The sequence below is a fragment of the Pecten maximus genome, chromosome 19, assembly GCF_902652985.1.
Source record: "Pecten maximus chromosome 19, xPecMax1.1, whole genome shotgun sequence".
Lineage (NCBI taxonomy): Eukaryota > Metazoa > Mollusca > Bivalvia > Pectinida > Pectinidae > Pecten > Pecten maximus.
In genome coordinates this window covers 9,678,356-9,685,911 of record NC_047033.1, presented here as the reverse complement: position 1 = coordinate 9,685,911, position 7,556 = coordinate 9,678,356, and positions in this window count along the sequence as shown.

Here is a 7,556-nt window from a genome sequence, read left to right as displayed (position 1 = left end):
AGTTAAGCGTTCGCCACTGTGAGGGAGGCTTTGGGTTCTGTCCCCTGGCCGAGACATACCAGAGTCTTTGAAAATTGGTAGTTGCTGCTCCTGCTTAGCGCTCAGCATACAAGGAGTGGGACGACTGGTTGTCCCGTTGTCAGTATAATGTGACCGGGTGGGGTGTGCTGCTGAGTGTCTTCAGCAGTATGCTTCAGTGAGGTAACACTGTAAATCGGCAAAAGTTCCGGCCTATCACAAGGAGACATAACACGAACATACCGCAGCCTCCCAAAACACACATACGCACTCACCACACGCACGGGAAGCCGTCCTTAAATGCACATAAAGCCAAACCAAACCAAACCAAACCTTCTCAATTGTAAATCTTAAAAAATTCAATGCATTACACATCGAAACAAAGATTTGTATTAGTAAAACGAAAAATGAATTGTAAAAAAAATCCAAGCCCATGCAGCACCTCGTAAATGCCTGTAGGCACCATTTAATTTCCAATCCTGTACTGTCTTTTACAGATTTCAGATATCATTTCTTTTCTTTGTCATATTGAGAACTCAATTTTGAGAATTTCTGTGAGGAAACCACTACAATACAAAGAAATCATAATATACCATCTTTTTTTACTTTTTTCTCCATTAGTCGCATGCGATCGAAATTGAAAGTCACGGATATAGTCACAGTCTAAGGATTTGCATTTCTTCGAGAGCTTCTGCTGCTATAGCAAGGTCGGATACAGGATTTTCAGTTGGGGGGGGGGGGGGGTTGCCAAATTACGGGGGGTACGGGGGATACTCCCCCGGGAAAAAAATTAGCAGGTAAATGCAAAATCCTGAATTCTTGTGTCCCCCCCAACCCCCCCCACCCCAGCCCCACCCACCTTAAATACGCCACGAGTCCAAAAGTTGTCTTCTTTCGACATTTGTGTTACTATGTTGTATATCTATTTATTAGCACACTGTATCATATACACTATGTGTTGGTGATCCGAAGGTATAGATTTGAATTTCCTGTCGTAGTTGTACCGAGAGAACTATTTATGATATACCGTATGTACAATTTGTATCCATGTATGTAAATACATAGCGATCCAGGTATTCATATCATCTAATAGACGAATTCTACAATGATCATGTCAGGGTATCGGGCCGACTATCACTGCACCATTGACACGTTGTTCTTTTTTAAGAACGCCGATGTGGCGCAGTGGTATACGCTGCGGGTATTTGTGGCTCGGCGATAGGGTGCCGTAGATCGTGAGTTCGAGGCCCGGTCAGGGCACGAGACAAAAATTGTCTTCCTTCGTCATTACTATCGTGCCAAGCCCCTGTGTGTCAATCCTATGTAATATCACTTGTTTTCAAATTACACACTCGTCTCGCATCCCGTTGTTCGCATTGTTCGGATCTGAAAAAAAAATACCAAACTATCTATGTATGACTGTTAGAATAAACAGACATGATCCTTAATTAGTTAATATTAATTGATCTCAGTTTATATTGATGGGGCTGAGATAACAAACAGTATACGATATACACGAGTATCTTTGTTTGTAAAAATCATGAACTCTATGTTCTCAGACCCAGTATAAACTGAAGGTTAAATGGTTTTTTATCGGCCTTTACTAAATATGACATGGGACGATATGTCTTCATCTCAAGGTCATTCCAGACAAGTTTGTTGTACAACCCACTCTTGGAACTTGAGAAGAACCTTGAATTGTGAAAAGTTTACGGACGGTGGACAACGACTTATATAACATCCGGGTTAGATAACATAAAATGTTACATATTACCTTAATCACTGTGTGCGAACTCAAATGTACGGCTACCGGATGTTGCGATAGCTGAAACGAGGCGGTAAGGTAAAAAGCAGAGAGCGAGATAAGTTTTAAAGCTGAAATTAGGTAGTTATATTCTGTATTGTACATACCCCAGCGTTACGGTGTCTCCTAAATAAACTCTTGATATTATGTATATTTACAAGTTAAAAATACACATGGGAAATGGTACTTTTATATCAAAACTCTGCGTGAAATCAGCTGTCGATGTGACTGTCGTATCAAATTTGCACATTTTACAGATAAACACGGATAATAAATAACTTTCTGACTGTTTGAGTAGAAACATTTACGTCTCCTTAATTGAAAATGACATTCAGCATGATTCCGTCTTTACTACGTTTTGCAAAATATCAAAATAAAGTTAGCATCGACTGTACGGGTTGTAACACAAACAAATCTAGGATTGTGTACGGCCTATAGCGATGTGATTGGACGGTGTGTTGTGATTTATGTATGCACTAAGATTTTTGCCTGGTAGTGTACGTACAGCGTACAAAATTCAATACAACCGGAGGTAAACTTTCCTGACCGTACAATCTCTAGAGCAAGGCAAAAATGTCCCGAAACAGTTCATGGTCGAATTTCGCTAGGAATGTTGTTTTGCTTTCCGTGTTGTAGCATAGAAATAGTAAAACTCTTTGTTTGCAAAACGAACAGAATTTGAACGACGTAATACCATGGTAATGAATAAACAACTGGTGTTTTGGATAGTTGACCTGGAAAGGGACATTTTTTTTCAATAGCATACGTTTTTCCCCGTGTGGTCTCTTCATTTCATCTGTCTGTCTGGCACTGCCATCTGGACTCACAACAGCAAAGGGAGCATCTTTGTAATGAATTAGCTCACATCCTTCTTCTTCATAGGACAACGACGGAAAGAAAACGGGTAAAACCTTTGATACCAGTGTTGCAATGGCATTGATTTCATTTGACGTTCCATACTCCATCCTTTGTATTGCCTCATCCCCGGGGGCCGGTTTTTCTTTTGAGTTGAAGACATTTTCATAATGTTCTTTCATCTTTTTTAAACCGTAGAATCCAAGTGCTGTTTGGTCAGTACTTCCTGTCACTTTGGCGTTCTTTCGCGTCTCTTGCCAGGCATCTGTTCGTTGCTTCTCCGCTTCTAATTCCATTAGTCCTGTCAAGCAAATGTAGTTATCTTGGGATGGTAAATTACAATTTTGCCCACGTTGATACACGTGTTTCATGTCGTTGCATTCAGCGACTATACTCCCAAGTAAGTCAAACGCATTTATAATCCTACTGATGGTCATATTCAATCTGTAAACATGGGTTTTGATCGCACTGATGGCATATGTATACTTTCCTTTCAACAGTGGTGTTGCGCATGCCATTTGTAACTTTGTCAACGTGACAGTCTCCCTTTGCCTTACAGTCCGCAGTTTGCAAACGCTTACTGAACATTTGCAATATGTCCTTACCAATCTTGCGAACTTGCTCCTTCTGTTCTGAAAACAGTTCGGAAAGGTATGTCACACCCCTTGCATCAAGTGATTCCAATAAATTTGCAAATGTTTCAGTTAGCATAGTTCATCTTTCCGTTGTGAAAATGTAGGTTCTGCATGTTTCATAGCCCCATATTTTTGCATCACCTTCTTTCTGATCCATTGCACCTGTGTTGATTTTTGTTACCGTCGATACAGAGTTTGAATGTATTGTAATGCTCCACGTTGTCCAGTTTTGCCATTTCTATCATCTCGTGCAATATTCCTGGCTTTACATTTCTTAGCTTTTGTGACAGCTCAATATTCTCTAAACATGAATGATGTGGAACAGCAAAATTTATTTTCGCATCCTGTGAACTGGTTTCTTCCAACCTCCCATAAATCTCAGGAATTTCCCTTTGAACAGTTTCAATCCTGTTCTCCAAATATGTTTCACCACGGCAGAATACCGCATAGCACGATTATTGTCATGGGAGCCATCATCACGTTCCTGTAATGTGATAGTACATGTGTCACTATTTACTTTTATCTTTCTCCCCTGTCTTCCTACTACATCTGGTACACTTTGGGAATTTTTGGTCTGAACTTTATAGTTCCTCTTGGTGAGTGTTTTGCAGTTTTGAAATTAAGCATTTCATGTCCATGTAAAGTTTGACTGTGCTAAATTACGTCTTCAAACAGCAAACAATCCAAACATATGAAATCACAATAATAGCAGCGGTACTCCATCGTGATCTGAAACGGTAAACAAGAAATCTCATTAGAAACATTTTTTAATATCGAATAAATTACATAAAAATCATGGACATTGAGAGTGTGGCTCAGACTACTTATAATGCATCGATAACCATCACAATTACCCGTACGGATAATTTTTCATAAATCGCTACAACCCTTACAGTATTTCATAACAACCCGTACATATTCCCGCATTCAACTCCGTGTATTTTTTCTCGTAAAATGTAAGTTTGCATAATATCATATCGTGTAGGAATGGTGATATAGAATAATCGGAGTACAAACTTTCGTTTCAGAACTAAAATAGAAGACATAACACATAACGAGAGGATATAAACGAAAATAATAACATCTTTCAGATGAAATTTTCGGTGAGGAGCAAGTGATTTTTAATCCTTGCGATAGTTTGGTTATAGTTAAAAGACATGTTGATAGTCTCAGGGCGAGATTGATATCTATACATGTACCGTAACTTATTCTTTGTATCAATTCCCTCTTTATCGGTACATAATTGTTATTTTCTTCTCACCTCTGCAATAAGCAGCCATTTTCAACCGCTTCAGCAATCGCAACATCCGGTAATCGTACAGTTGAGTTCGCACACAGTGTTAATGCTATACAATGTACATTGTACATGTATACATTTTATATAAAATTGTGTTTTTAGTGTATTTTTAAACCGGGGTATTACTCTGAAATGACGATACTGTGAAGAGGTTGTGGGCGGGGCCAAAAGGGAGCAAAATGGTTTTAATTTCAACAATCTCCAGTTCAAAATACATTTTAAAAAACAAGCAAACTTTAAACTTTCAAACTTCATTTCGTTTCTCTTCAAAAAACTAGATGTACAGAGAAAAAACATATTTACAACAATGGACAAAGCAAATTTTACGCATTTGGAGGACAGATCATGGGACTTTTTGAAACATATTTTTTATAAATGTACATAAATTTCTTATCTTTTTGACATCGTATTGATAGAAGTTTGTTAAAATGCATTAGAAAAATTGTGAATGGTAGATGCTATGAACTTTTCACCGCTGCCAGGCCCCTAAGGAGCTGAGGTGCGAGGCCAAAGAAATCAGACTGTTAAATGTGAAATGTCTCCAATTTCCTCCTTCATATGTTGGTGAGATTTTTTGACATGAAAGCACAAGCTGATGTTGACCCAGGGGGGTTTGGTTTTCTGTACTGTTCTGCATACGTTCTCAGAGGGCATGTATTAAATGGAAAATTGAGAGTATAATTTATCTCCCTTGGTACTGAAGTTTATTGACAATTTCCAAGGTTTACATATGCGCTTTAGAAGAGAGCTATAGGGCGTCAACAGAAGGCGTTTGAGATGTTCCTTAATATTAAAAAATCTAGAAATCAAAAGACAGAGCCTTGGGGAACACCTATTTATATAGCAATATGTTATGAGACAAGTTTCTACTAAACAAGCCTGGCCTTTTTCTGTTATATTGTTAATCTAACCTTCAACATATAAAACGCATTCCATTTCTAGGTGATTAGATAATCCTCTCGATCCCACCTGATCACATACACAAGAAGTTGGTCATGGTCATGTATGTACAGTTGTATAATGTACATGTAGCTTATGAGACGAAGCCAGTCGGAATCCAATTTGATTGACTTCATATAACTAACAGTGACACCCTTATATTCCGAATGCACAATAATCCGAATGCCCAACAGTCCGAAGGCTCAATGGTCCAGCATAGGTAAATAATATTACATGTTGTATAGTAATGTTCGTCAATAGTTTTATGGCAGCATTACTCGAAATTGTTACTTAAATCATGTTTCAATTATCTTTAAAAAAAATAGTAAAAAGTATGAGTGAAAAATCATACGTGACATGCACAGAAAAGAGTTGTTGGCGCATAAACACAGGAAGTAGGTACAAGAAGCAAAAATGGCGCATGTAAAGCAATACTCCTTTTTTATACAATGCTCACTTAGAGGCAGTAATTTTCATCAGAAAACGCTAAGATTGCGTTGACCAGTCCATTCAAAATGGCGCCGTCTTTTAAAGCGTAACGTTGCAAGGACAAGACGTCAAAGATTCTACGAATGATCCCCGCGCTTTTTGGCACTAGTATTTTGTTCTTTCGGTTTTTAATTTCATTTTTGTTCGTATATATCTATTCTGTAATGTTCGTAATACACATGTTATACTCATTGGGAAACCTTTCATACACATTTCATAACCACTCACCGACGTTACAATATTATACATCACCTAATTTCGACCAGGAAGCACCTGTGATTTTCGGACAATCGGACCCTCCGATTATTGGGCCTTAGGCCTAAGCCTTCGGACTTTCGGGCATTCGGAATATAAGGGGTCACCACTAATATTTCCTGTGAAATGTCAGTTTTGAGACATCATTGATTGTCCTAATATATTAGATGCCAATCATTGCATAACCCATTGTGCATAGGCAGGACACCCCACCTCTAATCACAAGGACTAGGGTGTTATAAGCAATTAAGGCACGGCGGTTTTTGCCACTTATGGATCTCATAATACAATATTTCTTTTCAGACATTTTTCCCGTCGGAGCTGGCCGAGATGTTACGATTGGGTAAACGGGTAACGTGATGTCGGACACATCACCTGATTACGTGTCAAAGGTCACGTATCCGGTCGACGTGTCATGCGCATTCCCACACAAAGTTCTCCTGTCAGGCGGAGAAATAAACCGTCTCGCTCCACCCAAAACAGTTAGAACTGATACACTGGAATCAACTCGTACACTGTTCGTAAAACAGGCCTCTCTTTTTCTCTCTTTCATGGCGAGATTAGAATCTTTACTGACAAATTTAATCTGAATGTTTAATCTTAATGCTTTGCACCGATTTTTTTGCTATTTCATATCCATTCGTACTTATTCACACCTAATGTACGTGCCTGGGCACATGCTAGGAGGATATTTATGAGTGCTGTCTAAATTATGAAGAGAACGGAGTCATTCGTACAAAATGTAATGGAAATAAAAATAATTTGAGAGCCGATACATTTAATATTTCATACATCTTCTGGAATTATCTTTCATTGTGTGCGAACTAGGAAACCTGAAAAAATAGGTATACCGAGCAAAGAAGAGATTAATGACGGTTTAGAATGCTGGAGATTCTAGGCTATTAACGTCAATATGTCATGGAACGTCGAACGCCATATTATGTGCTATTAACGTCAAGAAGTCATGGAAAGTCGCAAGCAAGATTCACGACGATATACGCCAAGGTAGAGCGTCGTACGCCAGATTCTGCACGATATACGCCAAGGTGGAACGTCGTTCGCCAGATTCTGCACGATATACGCCAAGGTGGAACGTCGTACGCCAGATTCTGGACGATATACGCCAAGGTGGAACGTCGTACGCAAGATTCTGGATGATATACAACAAGGTGGAACGTCGTACGGCAGATTCACGACGATATACGCCCAGGTGGAACGTCATACGCCATATTCTGGACGATATACGCCAAGGTGGAACGTCGTA